Here is a 21,619-nt window from a genome sequence, read left to right on the forward strand (position 1 = left end):
TGTCTTGGATGTTAACTTGGATACTGTCTTGGATACTGTCTCTGTGCCCTCTGGTTAGTCTGGCTAAGTGTTTATCTATCTTGTTGATTTACTCAAGTAACCAACTCCTGGTTTTGTTGATTCTTTGTATAGATCTTTTTGTTTCTACTTGGTAGATTTTAGCCCTGAATTGGATTATTTCCTGCCATCTACTCCTCTTGGGTGTGTTTGCTTCTCTTTGTTCTAGAGCTTTCAGGTGTGCTGTTATGCTACTAGTATATGCTCTTTCCATCTTCTAATTGGAGAAATTCAGAGCTATGAGTTTTCCTCTCGAGACTGCTTTCATTGTGTCCCATAAGTTTGAATATATTGTGCCTTCATTTTCATTAAATTCTAAAAAGTCTTTAATTTCTTTCTTTATTTATCCTTTGACCAGGTTACCATTAATTAGAGCATTGTTTAGCTTCCATGTGTATGTGGGATTTCTGTTGTTTTTGTTGCTATTGAAGCCCAGTCTCTGTCTGTGGTGATCTGATAGGGTGCATGGGCTTATTTCAATCTTCTTGTATCTGTTGAGGTCTGTTTTGTGACTGATTATATGGTCAATTTTGGAGAAGGTACTATGAGGTGCTGAGAAAAAGATATATTCTTTTGTTTTAGGATGAAATGTCCTATAGATATCTGTTAATTCTATTTGGTTCATAACTTCTGTTAGTTTCATTGTGTCTCTGTTTAGTGTCTCTGTTTCCATGATCTGTCCATTGCTGAAAGTGAAGTGTTGAATTTTCCCACTATTATTGTGTGAGGTGAGATGTGTGCTTTGAGCTTTAGTAACGTTTCTTTTATCAACATGGGTGCCCTTGTATTTGGAGCATAGATGTTCAGAATTGAGAATTCCTCAAAGTCTTGGTAGACTTTTCCTTTGATGAGTATGAAGTGTCCTTCCTTATCTTTTTTATAACTTTTAGTTGAAAGTTGATGTTATTCAATATTAGAATGACTACTCCAGCTTGTTTCTTGTTTTCTAGCCTTTTACTCTGAGGTAGTGTCTGTCTCTGTCACTGAGGTATGTTTCCTGTATGCAACAAAATGCTGGGTTCTGTTTACATACCCAATCTGTTAGTCTTTGCCTTTTTGTTGGGGAATTGTGTTCAATGATGTTAAAAGATATTAAGAAATGGTGATTACTGCTTCCTGTTATTTTTGTTGTTACAGGTGGAATTACATTTGTGTGCCTATCTTCTTTTGGGTTTGCTGAAAGATTACTTTCTTGTTTTTTCTAGGGTGTATTCTTCCTCCTTGTGATGGAGTTTTCCATCCATTATCCTTTGTAGGGCTGGATTTGTGGAAACATATTGTATAAATTTTTTTTTCTTACATAATATCTTGGTTTCTCCATCTATGATAATAATTCATAGTTTTGTTGGGTATAGTAGCCTGGGCTGTCATTTGTGTTTGTTTAGGGTCTGTATGATATCTGTCCAGGATCTTCTAGCTTTCAAAGTCTCTTTTGAGAAGTTTGGTATAATTCTGATAGGTCTGTCTTCATATTTTATTTGACCTTTTTCCCTTACTGCTTTTAATATTCTTTCTTTGTTTTGGGCATTTGGTGTTTTGATTATTATGTGATGGGGGTAATTTCTTTTCTGGTCCAAACTATTTGGAGTTCTGTAGGCTTCTTGTATGTTCATGGGTATCTCTTTCTTTAGGTTAGGTAAGTTTTCTTCTATAATTTTGTTGAAGATATTCACTGGCCCTTTAAGTTGGGAATCTTTATTCTCTTCTATACCTATTATCCTTAGGTTTGTCTTCTCATTGTGTCCTGGATTTCCTGGATATTTTGGGTTAAGAGCTTTTTGCATTTTGCATTTTCTTTCATTGTTGTATCAGTGTTTTCTATGGTATTGTCTGCACCTGAGATTTTGTCTTTTATTTCTTGTATTCTGTTGGTGATGCTTGCTTCTATGACTCCTGATCTCTTTCCTAGGTTTTCTATCTCCAGGGTTGTCTCCCTTTGTGATTTCTTTATTGTTTCTATTTCCATTTTTAGATCCTGGATGGTTTTGTTCAATTCCTTAACCTGTTTTGTTTTGTTTACCTGTAATTTTTTAAGGGATTTTGTGTTTCCTTTTGAAGGGCTTCTGTTTACCTGTATTCTCATGTATATCTTTAAGGGAGTTATTTATGTCGTTCTTAAAGTCCTCAATCATCATCATGAGGTGTGATTTTACATCAGAGTCTTGCTTTTTTTGGTGTGTTGGGGTATCCAGGGCTTACTGTGGTGGGAGAACTGGGTTCTGATGATGCCAAGTAGCCTTGGTTTCTGTTGCTTGTGTTCTTGCCTTTGCCTCTCACCATCTGGTTATCTCTAGTGTTAGCTGGTCTTGCTGTCTCTGACTGTGACTTGTCCATCCTGCAAGCCTATGTGTCAGCACTCCTGGGAGACCAGTTCTCTCTGGGAGGAATTTGGGTTTGGAGAACTGTGGCACAGGGTCAGCTCTAGGCCCAGATGGAAACTGGAAGGATCCTGTACCAGGCTGCTCCTCAGTTCCTTTGTTCTGCGGGCTCCAGGAGAGTCCCTAGGAGCAGAAGTGGTGGTCCTACCTGTGCTCACAGTTTTGTCCACACTCCTGGGAGACCAGTTCTCTCCCGGTAGTATTTGGGTATGGAGAGCTGTGGCACAGGGTCAGTTCCAGGCACAGATGGAAACCAGAAGGATCCTGTCTCAGGCTGCTCCTCAGTTCCTGTGTCCTGAAGGTTCTGGGCAGGTCCCTTTTGGACCAGGAATTTGAGCAAAAGTGATGGTCTTACCTGTGATTTCCAGTGTGTTAGCACTCCTGGGAGACCTGTTATATCCTGGTGGTATCTGAATATGGAGAGTTATGACACAGGGTCTGCTCAAGGCACAGATCGCTTTCTTCATTATTTTAGCATAGAACATAAGGTATTTTAGCATTGTAATTTTTAATTAAATTTTTATTTTAATACTTTATTGCATATTTTGTTTATTATTTAATACTTCACCAATAATTTTTAGGAGTGAACTCTACAATCATGCTGTGACTCGGTGTCATCTAATAATGACTCTTGGGTTTATAATCCTTTTATTACCTCTGTTAGTTCAGTAGCGTGTTAGCATAAATAGTCGGAATGTGACCAGTGCCTGAGTGCCTAAGCAATGAAGCATCTGTGCATAATATGAATGATAGCTACAGAGAGACCACAAAAGAAATAACACATCACATTCCGAACTGGCAAGGACACTTAAAACAATATATTTGTCACTGTGCAATAAAATTATTTCATGGCATTACATTCTAGCAACTGTTCTAAGTGTCATTGAAGGGATAAGCAGTCAGTGGTTAGGTTCATTAGTGTTCCTGGTGCTGATGCCTACAGCTGCAATGGAGATTGGGAAATCCTCAGCTGTGTAGTGTTCCCACGCCTCCTTCTTAAAGTTTCTTGCATGAGGACTCCATCTTTAGATGCCTCCCACCCAGGGGTCTTTATACCATATTTTAGAAGAATATACACAAAAATTTTATTTTCTCTTTTCTATATGTTCAAAAAATTCTATTTTGATAACAGAAGCTCAAGTTAATGTCAATATTAACTCTATATTAATTTTCTAAAAGCAAACTTTCCCATATTAGAATTTTCTACTCTCTAATCATTTAGGATGGATTATATTTAAGTTTAATTCCCTAGAAACACATATAAAAGTACTCATTTTTTATCTATCAATCTATCTGTCTGTCTATAGTGTGTGTGTGTGCCTATGTGAGTTCATGTATACTGTATGCAGAAGCCTATGGAAATCATAAGAGAACATCAGATCCCCTGGAACTAAAATTACAAATGGTTGTGAGCCACCATGTGTGTGTTGGGAAACAGAACCCAGGTCTTCTGCAAGAGCAGCAAATGTTCCTAACTGAACTGCTGAGCCATCTTTCCAGACCCCATATAAATTGCTCATCTCTTAAAGACTTATAGATCAGGAGACTAAACAGTAGCTGTGCATAGAAGAAGCAAATACAAAAAAGTGACTCCAGTTTAGAACACTTGCTGAAGATCCCCAAACTTATCTCTTTATGTTTTGTCATCAAGTCTAGGAGTTAGGAGTGTGCATAAGTTTCAAATTAATCTCTGAATGCTATAATTTGTATGTAAAATGTGCCCCATGGGCTCATGGGTCAGAAGCACTGAGCCCCAGCTGGAGCTACTGTAGAAATTGTGGAACCTTACAGGAAGGGATGGACCCTGGAGGGCAGGCACTGGGCTCCATCCTGGGGCCTTCCTGGAGGAGGTGGATCCTAGAGGGTAGGATCACCAGGAACACTGACCTCCATCATCCTTCCTACTTATTATCCCATCACTTCTTTCAGTGATACAGCATTTCAATGACATCTTAAAAACAGCTGCCACATACCACCACTGCTATAGCTCCAACTCAAATAGGCGGTCAAAAGAAATCCTTTACCCCGAAGTTTCTTTGACAGACATTTGGTTAGTGATGAAAAAAGTAGTTTAATGAATGCGGGAATTTAATGGAAGTAGGGATCCTGAAGTACTCTTACATATGGTGTGGACTGAAGACTAGACTGCTGAGGTCCACTGTGGGTGTAGAGAATGGACTAAGACCTTAGATGCAAAGCACTAAACTGATCACATCACAGGATTCACCTCTTCAGTCCTCACAGTGACCACATGAATTTGATGTAACAAGTGTAGTATCAGATACCTGGCTACATTAGTAATACACTTGAAGTCATTTAGTGAGTAGATGACAAAATCTCATTTTAACTCAGAAAAGTTCTTCCTACATCTTCCTTTAACTGCATCTATTCTTAACTCATGGTTTAATTTGGAGTAAAGATAAGCCAGGTACTCTAAGGAGAGGAATCTAATCAGTTAGCATTTGGTATACATCTTCAGTTGCATACATTATTATTTGTTCAGAGAAATAAGAGATGTTTATGTCTCATTTTCTACAAACAGACATATGCTGAGGATGTTCAGACCCTATGTTGCACCAGCTGAACAAAACTGTGTGTCTGCTTTCCCACTTTTAAACTCAAACTACTTTGAAGGAGGTAGGCCTGCACAAGTCCTTCGTTTCATATAGTGAAAATCCTATCTTTTCCCCAAAACTTAAGAGTATTTTCAATCATATTCTTTTTAATTGTCATTCACATTGCAATTACATTCATCTTGTAAGCATGAGAATGTCAATGAAGTTGAATTTGAAGATACAGAGGGTTTTTTTTTATCAACATAAGCTAGAAATGATTTCTGTATTGTATTGTACTGTACTGTACTGTACTGTACTGTATTGTATTGTATTGTATTGTATTGTATTGCATTGCATTGCATTGCGTTGTATTGTGTATGCTGTGTTGTGTTGGCTACTTATTGTTTCTGTGATAAACACCATGGCCAAAAGCAAGTAAAGGAAGAAAGAGTTTATTTTGCTCACATTTCCAAAGTGAGCATCCATAATGGGGGCTGGGAAATGGCAGCAGATGGCTCAAGCAAGAAGTAGAGAGGGTAAATAGGAAGTGAAGTGTGGCATGAACAGTCAAAGCCTGATCTTAGAGACATACTTCCTCCATCAAGGGTCTCCCAATAAAGGTTCACAACCTTCCTAAAAGCATCAACTACTGGTGACCAAGTATTCAAACATACATGTTTAGACAGGACACTTCTCATTCAAATTGCTCTGAGCAGAACTTTACTGTTTAAAGATGTGTCACTCCTCTTCACATTGTTAAAATCAATTAAGCTCAAATTTTTGGAATCTAGCTTTACCATCCTTTCTTTCCCGCTTTCCTTTCTTCCACCTGGGGCCTTCCTTAACTGGACATAAACACAAGTACAAGTACAGTTACAGATTAAATATGAGCTGCCACACACAGGCTCATGATTTGAGTGTTCATTCTCACACTGGTAGTATTATTTCAGGAGATGGGACAAAGCTAAAACAAGAAGTTCACTAAAGGCAAAGATTTTGAATGTTGTACCTAGTGCCTGCTACACACTCTCTTCTTCCTCTTCAGTCACAATATGGATATAGCCTTCTCCTAATCTTTTAGCTCATAGTTTTCTACCTCCATGAATGGAATAGCTACAATCCCTTCTTTGCAACAGTAAACAAAAATTGTTGAAAACTCTGAGCCAAACTGAATCTTTTTTCTCCCATATTTTCTGTATCAAGTAGCTTTCTCACAGCAATATGAAAATTACAAACACAGAAAATTAATCCTAGGAGTCATGTGGTCACAGAAACTTAGAACCACACGTGATGGGGTCATTGCTGTAACTGTACCTGGTCACGAGATTCTTAGGTCATTGCTTTGTGAGAAAAATGTAGAAGAGGTTGGAATTGCAGTGTAAACAGGCATGTATGGTGATAGTTCAGGAAGGGAAGACAGTGCTCATAAAGTCTCAGGTGAAACCAATCATGTTATATTCTGGCAAAGAACCTGGCTGTGTTTCACTCATGTACTGAAAACACATATGCAGCTGAATTCAAAAACAACAAGTTAATCTGCTTGATAAAGTAAATTTTAAATAAGATAACATGTAGGCTATGGCATGGTTATTGCTGCCTGTGTTTAGCCAGATTTACAGTAAGAATCTATTTCAAAAAGTAGAGCAGAAATTTGTGGGGGACATTGAGTTTAATGAAGAAAAGAGTGCCAACACATTGAAAATTGTGGACAAGAAAACCGCAGATGAAGAATCCATAACTGCTAAAAAGTTAGTACTGTTAAATAGAAGCATCATTAAATACACTTTGAATTGGCATTGTAGCAAGGATTCCCCACCCATCATAGATACCAGAGTATGAATTAAAAACACATTTGAAAGTCTTCCATTTGTAAACACAATGTGACAGAAATACTCTCTTGAACAAGAACCACCCATCAAAGGATCCTCTCCTGACCCTTTGTTGGCCCTAGACTCAGCTTACAAGGTACTTAGAAGACTACTCCATCTATGTTCCAAATCTTCCAAGCTACTTACTTCTCAAGCTAGTAGCAGAACCTGACATCATCTAGAAGGTACTAGTTTTTCAAGCTTGCAGAATTCAAGCATTACAGAGTGATGGATGTTTCCACCCAAATGTCTAAGGAGTGCTTATAGGGACAGGTGTGTATCTCACCACACATTTTCTGCATGGAGTGCCTAACAATCTGCAGTCTGCATTTGCAGAAATGAAGCCTAAGTTACTATGGAGACACTGAGCTGGAGATGCCAGCAACACGAGGCATAAGCTGACAAAATCTTCAGAAAATGCTCGTTGTTAATCTCAATGAGAGGGCATGTGTGGCAACATAGCCACAGGGGTGTGATTGATCAAGCCCACTGGAGTCTGTCTAATCACATTACATGCCCTGGATGTTAGATATATGGGCACAGTACTTAGTGTTTGTCCTAATGGCTTTAGGCCTTCTTTGGTGTTAGGATTTATTCATCCCTTGTGATTCTATGATCCCTCCCTTTTGGAGCTGGAATGCTTACTCTGTGATATATTTGAAGTATGTAACTTTCTTTGTAATATCCCAGAGCTCATAGTTGACAGTTTGTATTAGATCTCAGATTGACCTTTCAAACTGTGTTGGTGGGGCACTCTTGGCATTAAACTTTGAGGCCAATGGTAGAGGGTTAAGGTTTGACTCTGAAATGTTCCCCACAGGCTTGTGTTGTCAATGCTTCCTCTGCAAGAGATAACACTACTTGGGAGACTGTGAAGCCCTTAAGAGCTAGGAACTCACTTATAGGGACAAATACCTGGATGCAGGCTTTTTTAGATTCTACACAGCTTCTAGGCCTCTGCTTCCTGGTTCTCTGTGTGAACAGTTCTACCTTGTGCTCCCATGGCCACAGCATTCTATTCCAACTCTGAAATTGCACCACAATTGTCCAAGCCAGGTCATTTGGTCATGGTGATACCAAACTAACTACACCAGCCATGGTGTCTCAGATTGCTTCCCTCCCCCTTCTGACTTACAATTGACTACCCCTCTTCCTTTTCCTCAAAATAGCTTCTCTTGGGGGGACTAGTCTGTTAGACTTAGCAAAAAATAACTCTTAATAATAAGGATGGAGATAACTATAATAAAAATGTTAAAAGACATACACAAGGGGCATTGTTCTAATTCTCGGCCAGATCCAAATTTTGAATGTGTTCATTATTGTTTCATCTATTGTTAACTAGAAGTTTCTCTGTTTTGTAGTTTCTTCATCTATATGACATGGGCAGAACTACAACTCCAGTTTCTTGTGACAACTACATGGGATAATATTTTTATGAGGTGCAGTGCCTGGATATAATAGATAAGATATCAGATGTTATTCATCATTCTACCTGAATCTGACCATATACAAAAACAGTAAAGATATTTTTTCTACTCACTAACCCCAAATTAGTAGTATTTTAATAGGAAATGTTGAAATCTTCATTGGACCACACAGATCATTCTACTATAGACTTTATGTCTCAAAAAGAATAGACATTTATAAAGCCTGTGTCATTAACAGAAAAGTAGAATAGTCACACACCAAATCCAACCTCAGACCCATTTCATTGCAAAAGAAAAACTGGGCTTTTGTTTGGTTTTGGTTTTGTTTCTTTTATGTAGTCAATAATTTAGTAAACAACTGTGTGGCTGGAAACATTCTTTCTCAAGGATGATAAGGATGATTTCTTGCTACAGATGAAAAAAAATAAAATAAATAAATAAAATAAAATACATGAGCTGTTAGAACTTGAAGGATAGCTGCCAATAAAGTGTTTAATGCACAAGTATGAGAACATGAGTTTCATCTCTAGGATATGTATAAAAAGCTGTGCTAGCCTATCAGTCCAGGTGCATTGCTGAGCTCCAGGTTTAGTGAGAGATGCTGTCTCAAAAAAATGTAAAACAGTGAACTCTGGCTGCCACATGCATGAACACATACATGAATCATGAACCCTCATACCCATACATGCATGCAGAGAGAGAGAGAGAGAGAGAGAGAGAGAGAGAGAGAAGAAAAGAGAGAGAAAAGAAAAAGAGAGAACACAATGTATGAAGACTCATAGAGGAAGCTTCCCACACTATTCTGCCTATCATTGTGTAAACCAGGTGTCTTCAAATCAGATCAAACAATTAATTATTAACAAGTTGTTTGTTGTTTGTTAAGACAGAGGTCTTGCTGTTTGGGAAGTCTGGTTTTTAATTCCTGGTCTCAAGTGATCCTCCTGTTTCTTCCTATGTAGTTGGGGTTACAGGTAAGCACACCACTGAACCAGGCCATAATTTTATAATCTTTAAAAGAACATTTTCAACTCTCCTGTTAAAATCCAGGAAGAAGCTGCATGAAAGACACAGAATCTCTGCCCAGCCCAGGCAAGGATCCTAGAAAATCAAAGTTAAAAAAAAAAAAAAAATTGTTTTAAAAGAGTTCCTTTTTTTTTTTTTTTTGTTTTTTTTTTTTCCAGCTAAATTTCACTTAATAAAAATTAAAATAAGCTAGGAATCAAGCACACATTGACCTTTGGGCTTTGGAAGCACAGTTGTTCATGGCGTGTGTGTACTCATACGTGTGTAGTCTCTAAACTGGGATTCATTGAGTAATGTTTTATCGTGATTTTCCCACAGTAATACATGGCATATTTCCAACTTATCTCCATCCACTCACGGTTTTAAAACACCACCTATAAGGCACATTGGAATGTGAATGTGCCCTTGGAACGGGCTGTTGGATGAAAAACAAAGCCTTGTTCATTCTTTGCCTTTAAACAGTCTTTAAGGATGATGGCAATTAGAAGTCGTCCCATGCACTTCATTTCCAAGCATCATTTTCGTAAAATTCTGTACAGGAACGGGGCGATGTCTCTTTAAAAGTCTCTACCAAGCAGCCAGCAAACAGGCTCAGCAACTTCCCTGGGTGGAATCTCCTGTGACTGAATAATCAGCCTGGGGCAATGAAACCGTCCAGCACCTCCACCTCTGCAGATCTTTGATCTGCCCGAGACTGCAGGAGTCACAGAAGAAGCCTGTTTCCCACAGCAGCAGAAGACAGAGAAGCAAAAGGAAATCCTTCCGCCACAGGACTGCGCAGACTCACTCAAGCTGGGCTCTGCCGCGGCGAATTCAGAGAGCCACTAATGAGCCCTCTGTCCCACAGCCTGGTGGTGTCTCACTCTGGTTGGTGGGCAGTTCCTTTTCCAGTTTCCCAAGCCCCACCTCCACAAAGCTGAAATTAGGTGACTCATGTGTATTTTAATACCATTAAAGTCTTGCTGACAACATGGTATTTTTTACCTACCTGGTATTAACGAGTGTACTCCAGGTTCCCAAAAGATTCTGGGCCTTGTTTAAGGACCTAGAAATAAAAACTCGTTATGTGTTCCAATCCCCCTCTCACCCCTTCTTTATGGTGGCCCTTAGGAAGTCAGTAAATTCTGTGACAAAAGACGTTCTAGGGTGTGGACTTGGGAGACACACCCAGTGATACCATCTAAAGAGCTGCTGGCTTTCTAACTGGCTGGTCAGAGGAGCTACAATGATGTCTTTGGGAACAGTCAAAGGTGGATGAATTTGAGAGAGGGCGCTGATATGCTGTGTAATACACTTGACTCTACCAAAGTATGTATGCCAGACTTCTGTGTCACTGCTGACTGTCTTCATGACGCAGGAGTAACCCATTTAGGGGAGTAGTTTCTGTGTGATGTGCTGTTGTATTTTCTTAGATAATAAATTCCTTGAGGCAAGAAGAGCAATACTGCATTTTTTATTGATTATAACACTTAATGAGGTGCCTGGCATATTGCCAGTCAATTGATAAGCTCTGAATGGGTGGATTTAAATAGATGATGACTTGGGAATAAGCAACACTGGAATTGGAGTCTCGGGGACACCTATATTTCGATTCTGATTAGTTTACTAGCATAGTGGGTCTTTATATGTAGTGAAGTGACTAAAGGCGCTGTCTGAAGGTAATTGCAGTCATCCCTCATATCTTTAGGGTATAATGGTATTTCTACTCTCAGGAAGTGAGCTTATGGGTGGGAGATGGGACAAGAGAAAATATAGGGATTTAGGTAAGTCAAAAATAATGTTGATTTCAGGCTGTGGTAATCTTTACACAGAGAAGGCAGCAGGGGTAAAAGCCAAAGCTAACTCCTCTTCTAGAATGTCTTCATGTGCTTCTGATTTCTCCTTTGTCTCAAATAGAATTCAACCACCCTCGTTGAAACAAAAGTGTGATGATCAGAATCAACCATGGCACATTTCAAATCTTAAACATTCTACAGAAGTGCAGCTCAAACAGCTGTACATAAACAGCCCTGCAAGCTCTGTTTTCACAAAAGTTCCTGGGGAAAGGCTGGCACCTGCTCAGGGCCATATGGAGAATGACACATACACATAATTTAAATTTTATTTCTAAGTTTGAGACTCTGTAAGCAATCTCTTTCAAACACTGCTCAAAGGTTTCCACATTTTCTTATTATTCAGACAGTATGGCCACAGACAGAGATGACTTCTGGAAAACTTGCTGTTACTAACTTGAATTCGTCTACAAGCTCAAGGCTCTGAGTCCAGCGACAAGCTTTCCATTTGAAGTTGGAACTAAGTTTGGTCTGTGGTTTCAAAGGGGTGTAGATACAGCAGACAGATTGTCACGGGTACCCAGACAAGACACAAGCTGACTTCCTATTTAAAGCTGACACAAAGAGTGTGGTCATGAACTGGAGACGGGGTCATTTGTTTTCCTTGTACACAGCCTGGGAAGGGCAGGGCAGGGGAACAGAGAGAGCAGAGCTGGCTTTCACAAGAGGGACAGGGCTGTGTCATCCAGCCGTGGGCAGAAGCAGCTGAGGTAAGATGGCCAGCTCAGTGGTCAGGCATAGCTATAGCATCCTTGGCATTAAGGCTTGGGTGGTTTGCTCCAGAGGATTGGTCATGTCAGGCAAGTGATTTTCTTATGAAAGAAAGCACTCACAGGATGATTCTAAAAGGAACAGCTAATTCAAATTCATCTTTAATATCCTCCCTTGCCATGTATCTATTCATCTCTATTTTTTCTTAACTTTTGAGAAAGAAGCTGTACTTTAAGAGGTTTAAGGGATAATAAAGAAAGCCAAGTAAAACTGGTCTCCGTGTGTGGAAAAGAATGCAGTCTGAAGATGCAGGTTTGAGATTTGTCACTCCTGAATCTTTATTAATTCAATTTGTCCCTGTAATAGGAGTGGGATAGAATGGGAATGGAGTCAGGGTACAGATACTGTGACTAACATACAGAATTTTTGTAAGGATGGAAGAAGAAATGGTTAGGAAATGAAAAATAATCCCTGGGATACAAGGGCCTGTGCAGTCAAGCACCTCAGCTGCTCCTGGCCTTTCTCTGCATGTTGTACTTGGCTCAGCGCTGACCTAATAATAGCTTCATGTGAGTGCAGTGCCTTGCTTTCTCAGATAGCCGCTGCAGCAGAAAGGTGGCAAGGGAGTGAGCAAACCAAGCTTCCCAGAAATGTGATCCCGGGAGAGAGAGACTGTGTCTTGGGGTCTTGCTGATTCTGGTTGAATCTGGCTGAGGCACAGGTGCTGATAGACCGGCTTGGAACGCTGTTCCTCAGAACAACACCCTGGAGAGTTTGCCTAGCACAGCAACTCTGTGGGCAGGAACCAGGCTGCAGCAGCAGCTAAAGGAGGGTGGAGGCAGGAAGTAGACATTTAAGTATCAGCCATCTGGAAAGAGAGTCTTAAGAGCGATGGAAAGGGAGTCCACCTGTGTCTGGTATGCTTTTGATTTCTTAGACAAGTCTCCTGTCTAGAGTGATTTCTTAAATTTCTTCTTTAAGAACCTTTTCACTGGAAAGGAAATTCCTGTGCCTCAGATTGCCCAGTGGCTGGACAGGTAATATCAGTCTTTGCTGCCAACATGAACACACACACTTCCTTTCAAAACTCCTTCTTGCCTGATCAAGCCCAGCACTTTCTACAGGTTTTAGAATGTGTCCAAGAATGTTTCAGCTGCTAACAGAAAAGAAATTCTTAGAGTGAGATGAACCATAGGAAGGACCTGGACAAACAAAAGAACTTACCTGTAGCAAGGGTTCTAAACGAGATGTGTCAAGCCGGGCGTGGTGGCACACACCTTTAATCCCAGCACTCGGGAGGCAGAGGCAGGCGGATTTCTGAGTTCGAGGCCAGCCTGGTCTACAAAGTGAGTTCCAGGACAGCCAGGGCTATACAAAGAAACCCTGTCTCAAAAACCAAAGAGAAAGAGAGAGAGAGAGAGAGAGAGAGAGAGAGAGAGAGAGAGAGAGAGAGAGAGAGAGAGAGAGAGAGGTGTCATTATAGATCCAGAAATCAACTTCTTATCTTGATCAATATATGTTCTTAAAAGGCAATCAGAAAGTGTTTGAACAAGAAGAAAGATTTTATTTTTACCTTAATACAAAATGTATTTGTTGCAAGAGAAAAATTTAAAACATAGGGAGCCAGATAAGGGAATCAGTGACATTTAATTGCCACACTCATGAACGTGAACCATGACCCACAGTACATTCTCTAGGAAGAGACATTTTCTGAGTCTAACATGAACTGGCTTTGACTTAGCAGTCTGGTACATGCATACATGCACAGGATGCAAGGATTGTTATTAGAGTTACTAGATGGAAATGTTTGTCAACCTAGCTCAGAAGAATCATAATTTTAAAATCTTTAGTTCACTTATTTGAATTTTCCCTTCTTAGTAAACTTCTGGCTTTATGTATGACAGATTGATGAAATCATAATGTCTTATGTATTTGAAAACATTAAAATGGGCTGGGTGTGGTAGTACATGCCTTTAGTTCCCAAACTCTGGAAGCAGAAAGTACGTGGATCTCTGTGAGTTTGAAGCCAGCCTGGTCTACATAATAATTTCAAGATAGCCAGAGATACATAATAAAGAGACGCTCAGGAAGAAGGAGGAGGAAGAGAAGGAGGAGGAATTGGAGAGGAATTGGAGGAGGAGAAGGGGAGAGAAAGAGGGGGAGAGGGAGAGAGAGAGAGAGAGTAAAATGGCTGAAGAGGGCATGAGAATCAAAGAATTGTGAGGATTAGGGTCCTTGTTCACACTTTAGAAACTAAGCAGCATTCTCAAGGTGGTTGCACCTAAAAATCCCACAAGGCTAGTGCTTTCCATGGGTGTAGCTTCTTTGTTCCTTGAGAATATTCTACTTCCATTGCTACCTAATTTTTGTCCCAGTTTGTTAAAGTCCATCTTATGTTGAAAATTATTTTTATTTCCATTTTTTAATTTATTTTGACAATCCCCTCATTTCCTTACTCTGTTTTAACTTATAGTTCAGCTGTTAGGTAGAATGACTTAAATATTCCACTTCTACCTTAAATATTCCACTTCCAAACATACTTGGAATTCAAAACTTTTGTCTCAAAATGAGGATTTCACTGCTGCTGTCCATGCAAAGAACATCTCCCACCTTGCTCTGTGCATTCCAGGGGCTGCAGTAGAAAAACAAAATGGCTGCACCATGGATGGAAAAGGAAAGTTTCAAACTGCCAAGGCTCTCTCTCAGAAAAGCGGAGAGAAGCAAGATGTGGGGAAATCTCCAGGTTATAAGGACAGTGGGTTATAAGGATCTGGGAAAAGGGAAGCTTGCGAGTACTTGTGTATAGGCCTGAGGGAGCCTGAGGTCTTGCATGGTCCTTGATATGCTGGTAGGTGCCACAGGTTAATTGGACAGCATTATGACCCTTTCACCAGAGGCAATGCAAAAGTTCCTTTTGGCAGATGGGACCAGGCTTCACAAATTCCTTAGGAGTGCTGGCTTTTATTTAACTGCCAAAGATATTACTATAGTCAAATTTGAGCTGGGCCTAGACTCAATTTTGGATGAGTCAGTGGGCCTAACCTTTTTTAGAGACTGGGATATGCTTTGGACCTGCCTGACACTTTGTATCTTCACTCTTTCTTATAGAGTGCCTTGTGGCCCAGTTCCCTGTGAGTGAACACTGACAGGAAGCAGTGCTTCGGTGTGTTAGCCACAATTACCCTATATTAGACTTGAACCATGGAGCACTGTCCAGACATAGGAAGCTTAGAAAATTGAGTGACCAAAAGAGAAGGCAGAGTTTTGCTAACAGTGAGTCTACTCAGGAGAAAGAAAACAGAAAGGGAAGGGAAGATAGCAACCCTCATTGAGAAGATTATTCAGATAGGGCAAATGTAGCTGATGGTTCCTCTCACAGCAGCATTCCTTTGTTGGTGCCTACTGTCCTTCCCAAAACAGGAAGTAAGAGATCCTGGCCATGAAAGCCAGAGGCAATGCTAGAGGAATTAGGGGAGAGGTGCTTATTAGCCTAGCAATTTAGCTGAGAACATTTCTCTTCAGAGGTCCAGACATTACAAGAAAGCTGGAGAACTTGCCTGGCAACCCCAGAAAGAAATGGAAAACAAACAGAAAACCTGAACAGTTATGTGAACAAAAAATAGATTAAATTCCACAGAAACTACAAATCTTTTCATTTGTCAACAATAATTAGAATTTGCTATCCACTGAGATCTTAACATTTCTTAGTGGGGAAAAAAAACAAAACCAAACAAACAATCAAACAAAGAAACAAAACACCTTTTTGATCCTTTACAACTAAAGTAGGAAAAAAGGCAGAATAAGGGGCTAGAGAGATAGCTCACTCAGCGACATGCTTGCTGTGTCTAAGAACCTGAATTTGATGCCCAGAAATTACATAAAACAGCCTGATATTAATATGGCTACCACATATAATCCCATCGCATGAGAAGCCTAGATATAAATGAGGCTCATTGGCCAGCCACCCTAGTTTACAGGCAAGCCTCCAGGCAAGTGAGACACTCTCCAAACCAAGGTGGTCAGTTGTTACAAACCACAGATTGACCTCTGGCCTCCTTCCAGATGGATGCACAAGTATGCAAACATAAAAAAGAAAGGGGGAAAGAAGGAAAGGAAGGAGGAGAGGGAGGACAGAGTGGGAGGGGGAAGGGAGAGAGTTAAAAAGAGAAAGAGATTTGAGATGTATAAAAGTAGTCAGAGAAGTGAGCACAGATTCTCAAGAAGCTGTTTGTAATTGATAGTTGCTGTGAGAGAGAAATCAGATTCTTTCAATGGAGTGACACTTCCTATATAACCACACTCTAGGGTAGGATGCTCAGAGTAGTTAGCCAATACAAATCAGAGTTCCCATTTTTGATGGGTTGTTAATATTTAAAGGAGAGAAAGAACATGAAGTTGGGTGGTTACAGAGGTGAGAGGAACTGGAGGAGGGAAAATAATATGATCAAAATATATTCTATGAAATTCTCAAAGAATAAATAAGCATTTTTTAAGAAAGAAATAGTCCATGAAACTAATTACCCCAATAAAGTCTTGAACTCCCAGAGAGAGATGCCATGGTATCCTTGACAACGTACTTAGTCATTCCTCCATTGGGATAACTAACCCAATTGTAAATCATTTATCCACCATTAAGAAAAGTCAACTGGAGAACACACCTCACAGCTCATTTTGTTTGTTTCCTCTAAGAAATTAGTCCTTAAAGCAAACACTCCTCTTAGGAAAATAGGACCCCAAGTCAGAGCTGCTACCAGCATGTGAGTATTAGAAGTGCCTCACTCATCAACTTTTAATGGCTTGGCCCCACCTTTTCAAAGACATCTGCAACACACAACATAAATTTAAGTTGCTGTGTCAGCAGAGAAAATGGGATTTCATGGGTGTGGAGGCAGTTCCACTGTGTAGGTAAGAAATGACCTCATCTGTCAGAGACAGCCTCTGACAGATGTGCTCTAAGAAGCCCAGCATTGTCAACTGCCTTCTTACCATTTCCTTCATCATGAATAGCAGACATAGTAAACATCACAGCAGATCCACTGTACTAAAAGGTGCAACACATTCTATGACCCTTTCTAGAGATTGTGTTATAAAGGTGATAGATATCACTAAGTCCTGCTTCTGCTTAATCTTGTTAAATACATTTTTTCATAATGGCATGAGGAGCAAAGGAGGCATCTCACAACTATTGCCATAATCTACTCAGTTCTTAAACAGAGACATTTGACAGACACCTGCTGAGGACAGCATGTGTACTTCAATGGTAAGTGATCAGGTTCTCTATTCCTCGGCAAGTTGGCAGATACATGGCAAATAAACAACTTCCCTTAAAATACTGTCCAAGGAGGTGGTCCTTCCATAACCACCTGTGTACTGGTTCCTGCAGTGTATTAAACAAAATTATCCTTTTTGTTTTCAAAGAAAGGGTCAAACATCTGAAAGTATGTAAATTTTTTACACACTTGCTTATTGTACATACAAATGTGTATGTTTATGCAAATGTGAGCATGGGTCACGGAATATGTATGGAGGTCAGAGGTCATTGTGCAAGACTGTCCTTGCCTTCTACAGTGAAGTTTCTGGGAATCCTGCTCAGGATGACAGCCACCTTTCCCACTGAGCCCCAGATATGCAGTTTCTTAAAAATGCTTTGTGTTTGTATTATTTCTTTTTCAAGATATAGCACCTAAAAGACAAGAACTACACTAACACTGAAAATAATAATCATTTTGGTAATAAACACCAATGCATATAATATCATGTTTCAGCTTTAGCTTTTTTCCTCTGATGTTAAGAGAGACCACTTGGAAATTTTGTTTGTTTGTTGTTTGTTTTAAACAAAGCTATCGCACCACACAGTTTTTGACTCTGAAGCTAGCACTTGTACATGTATCTAGGGGTTCCTCTCTCTCTCTCTCTCTCTCTCTCTCTCTCTCTCTCTCTCTCTGTGTGTGTGTGTGTGTGTGTGTGTGTGTGTGTGTGTTTGTGTGTGTGTGTGTGTGTGTGTGTGTGTCTATAGAGGGATGTTATGATGTTAAAAATGAGATTCTGTTTCCCAAAAATGAATAGCTGAAACTGAACCAGCTGCATTAGCCATAGGATCTCCAGAGAAGAAAATGGAAAGAAATGTATTAAAAAGAATCCAATCAGGTCCTTCTGCAGGCGGTCACGTGCTAGGATTTACAGGATGAGTCACCAAACTGGAGATCCAAGGAGCTGGGGTACAATTAGACTCAGAATTCTGGAATGAGCTGATAGTGTAACATCAGTAAGAATATTTAGAGACTGGAGACCTAAAAAGAACTGTTTGAGTTTGGAAAGAATCCATCCAAGAGCAAAACCAAAAACGAACCCCAATATTCTAATTGAAAGTCGGACAGGAGGGGAGTTCTTGTTATGTGTGGAGTGTCAGACTCTCGTTCTATCCCCATCTGCAACTAAATAAGGTTTCCCCATATGTGGGGACTCAATCTTTCAATTCACGGATAACCTCATCCAGAAAAAAAGCCCTTTCTCATTCACACAAAACAGCATTTACCAAATATTTGGGCGCTCCATAGCCAAGTCAACAAACTCTCTGGTATCACCAACTTTAAGCTGATTCCTTATTAACCTTTAACCATTACATGACATCACTTAGTGATGATTCCAGGCATGTGCTAAGATAACAGCAACACTTTCAATGTTGCCTTCCATCATTTCTGGTGGGGTGAAATTTGTTTCCACTCCTGCTGATCATAATATTGGTAGCATTTGCAGAGTTAAATTTGATCAGTTTTGATTTGGGGTGGTGGTGGTGGTGGTGGTGATGGTGGTGGTGGTGGTGGTGGTGGTGGTGGTGGTGGTGGTGATGGTGGTGATGGTGGTGGTGGTGATGGTGGTGATGGTGGTGGTGGTGGTGGTGGTGGTGGTGGTGGTGGTGATGGTGGTGGTGGTGGTGGTGATGGTGGTGATGGTGGTGATGGTGGTGATGGTGGTGGTGGTGGTGGTGGTGGTGGTGGTGGTGGTGGTGATGGTGGTGGTGATGGTGGTGGTGATGGTGTATGTGTGTTTTCCGCTGATGATCTTATGCTTTGTAGTAAAATGAGTGTATTGGTACTGGCATGGTGGTTCTAGGAAAACACAAAGTAAACAAGAGAAGATCGTGTTGTTTATTTTAAGAATAAAGTTGAAGTTCAATTTTCTACTTGAGCATGAAATAAAAACAGTTCAATGAGAAAAAAATTACTTAAAAACAATTTCTTCCATCTCTTCCAGTTAAAGTCAGAGTTTGTTATTATAATATAAATGAGAATATTTACAAAAAGAGTCTGGATCTAACACAAAGATGTTTAAAAATAATAGAACCCAGGCAGGGTGTAAATTCTTTCCATGAGCCTAAGGGTAATTAATCAAAACTAAAATTGTGTATAAATAGATGATTCTATAGTTGGGAAATCTCTGCTGAAATATGATTCATTTGTTGTTGGTATCTGATAGGAAATTTAAGAAGCTTATAGTTAAGTTAAATTCTTGAAGAATAAAGAATATTGGTGTAGTGGTAAAGAATTGGTAAAGAATATTGGTATAGATGGCTTAGTGGATGGAGATGTTTGCTGACAAGATTGGCAACCTGATCTTTATCCCCAGAGGCCATATGATGGAAGGAGAGAAACAACTCTTGCAAGTTGTCCTTTGACCTGCAAACATGTACATGTCATATGTACACCATAATAAATAGACACATACACAAGCATACAAAGAGTAAACAAATATATAAATAGAAAAATTATCATTTATAGTCAGACCTTTAGTCTGTTTCATATGTATGTGCATGTGTATGTGCATGTATATGCACATACCTATATGTATAAAGGCATGTGTGTGCACATGTGTCTGAAGGCATGTGGGGGAAGCATATGTGTATGTGAAGGCATGTATGTATATGTGTGTAAAGGCATATATGTGCATGTGTGTATGTGAAGATATGTCTGTGCATGTGTGTGTATGAAGACGTGTGTGTGTGTGTGTGTGTGTGTGTGTGTGACGACATGTACGTGTACATGTGTATGAAGGCAAATATGTACCAAAGCACATGGGTAGAGGTAAGAGGATGGCTTTTAGGAGTCTCTTCTTTCCTCACACCATGGGCTGTGGGGTTGAACTCGGAGTGTCAGACTGCACAGCAAGTGCCTTTATCCACTGTGGAAGTAGGTGGATCTCTGTGAGGTCAAGGCCAGCCTGACCTATGGAGTGAGTTCTAGGACAGCTAGGGTTACACAGTGAAATGTCTCAAAAAAAAATGATATCCAATATAAAGCCATAAAATTCTGTAACAGAGTAAAGAACAAAAAACTGCCTATTTAACATAAAAAAAGCAAAGTTTTAAAAATGTCGAGAGTGACTTTAAGTTACACAGAAGGATGTGAAAGCTAATTACAGTACTAAAGGCAACTTTAAGATTATAAGTTTCCTAGTTCATATACTGGTTGTCCATCTCAGCCATTTGGCTGAATGAGACATCTAGTTAGGTTATTTGGAACTATTTGTTCAAGAGCCAGAGTTATTCACACTCCTGTAAATCTAGAGATTTGAATCCGAACATACTGATTGTGGATTCCTTTTCTCTTCCAAAGACACAATTGAACAATTTTGTATAATGCTCAAGAAAAACTGTTTCAACAAGCATTTGGAACAAAGAATCCACACTCCAGAAAGCTGGCACACCAGCATAGAAGATTGTCTCTTTTTTTGCATATTTGTGTGTTGGTGAGTGTGCTACATACTAGCACACATGTAAGGTTCAGGCGACATTTTAAAAAGTTGTAAGTATACTTAAGCGACCCCAAAAATTCCACTAGACAACTCCTAAACCTGATACACAACTTCAGGAAGGTGGCTGGATATAAAATTAAGTCAAACAAATCAGTAGCCTTCATCTACTCAAAGTATAAACAGGCTGAAACACCCTTCACAATAGTCACAAAAAATATAAAATACCTTGATGTGACTCTAAACAAGCAAGTAAAAGATCTGCATGACAAGAACTTCAAGTCTCTGAAGAAAATTGGACATAGTACCTGAGGACCCAGCAATACCACTCCTGGGAATATACCAAAAGGTGCTCCAACATGTAATAAGGACACATGCTCCATTATGTTCATAGCAGCCTTATTTATAATAGCCAGAAGCTGGAAAGAACCCAGATGTCCTTCAATAGAAGAATGGACACAGAGAATGTGGTACATTTATACAACAGAGAACTACTTAGCTATTAAAAAGAATGAATTTATGAAATTCTTAGGCAAATGGATGGAACTAGAAAATATCATCTGGAGCGAGATAACCCAATCACAAAAGAACACACATGCTATGCACTCACTGATAAGTAGATATAAGCCTAGAAGCTCAGACTAATACCCAAGATACAATTAAACAGACCACATGAAGCTCAAGAAAAAACAAGACCAAAGTGTGGGTCCTTCTTAGAAGGTGGAACAAAATACTCACAGAAAGACATACAGAGACAAAGTGTAGAGCAGAGACTGAAGGAAAGGCCATCCAGAGACTGCCCCACTCATCCCATATACAGTCACCAAATGCAGACACTATTGTGGATGCCAAGAAGTTCATGCTGGCAGGAGCCTGATATAGATGTCTCCTGAGAGGCTCTGCCAGAGCCTGACAAATACAGAGGCAGATGCTCGTAGCCAACCATTGGACTGAGCACAGGGTCCCCAATGGAAGAGTTAGAGAAAAGGCTGAAGGAGCTGACGGAGTTTGCAACCCTTA

The sequence above is a fragment of the Mus musculus genome, chromosome 18 (genome assembly GCF_000001635.26).
Source record: "Mus musculus strain C57BL/6J chromosome 18, GRCm38.p6 C57BL/6J".
NCBI lineage: Eukaryota > Metazoa > Chordata > Mammalia > Rodentia > Muridae > Mus > Mus musculus.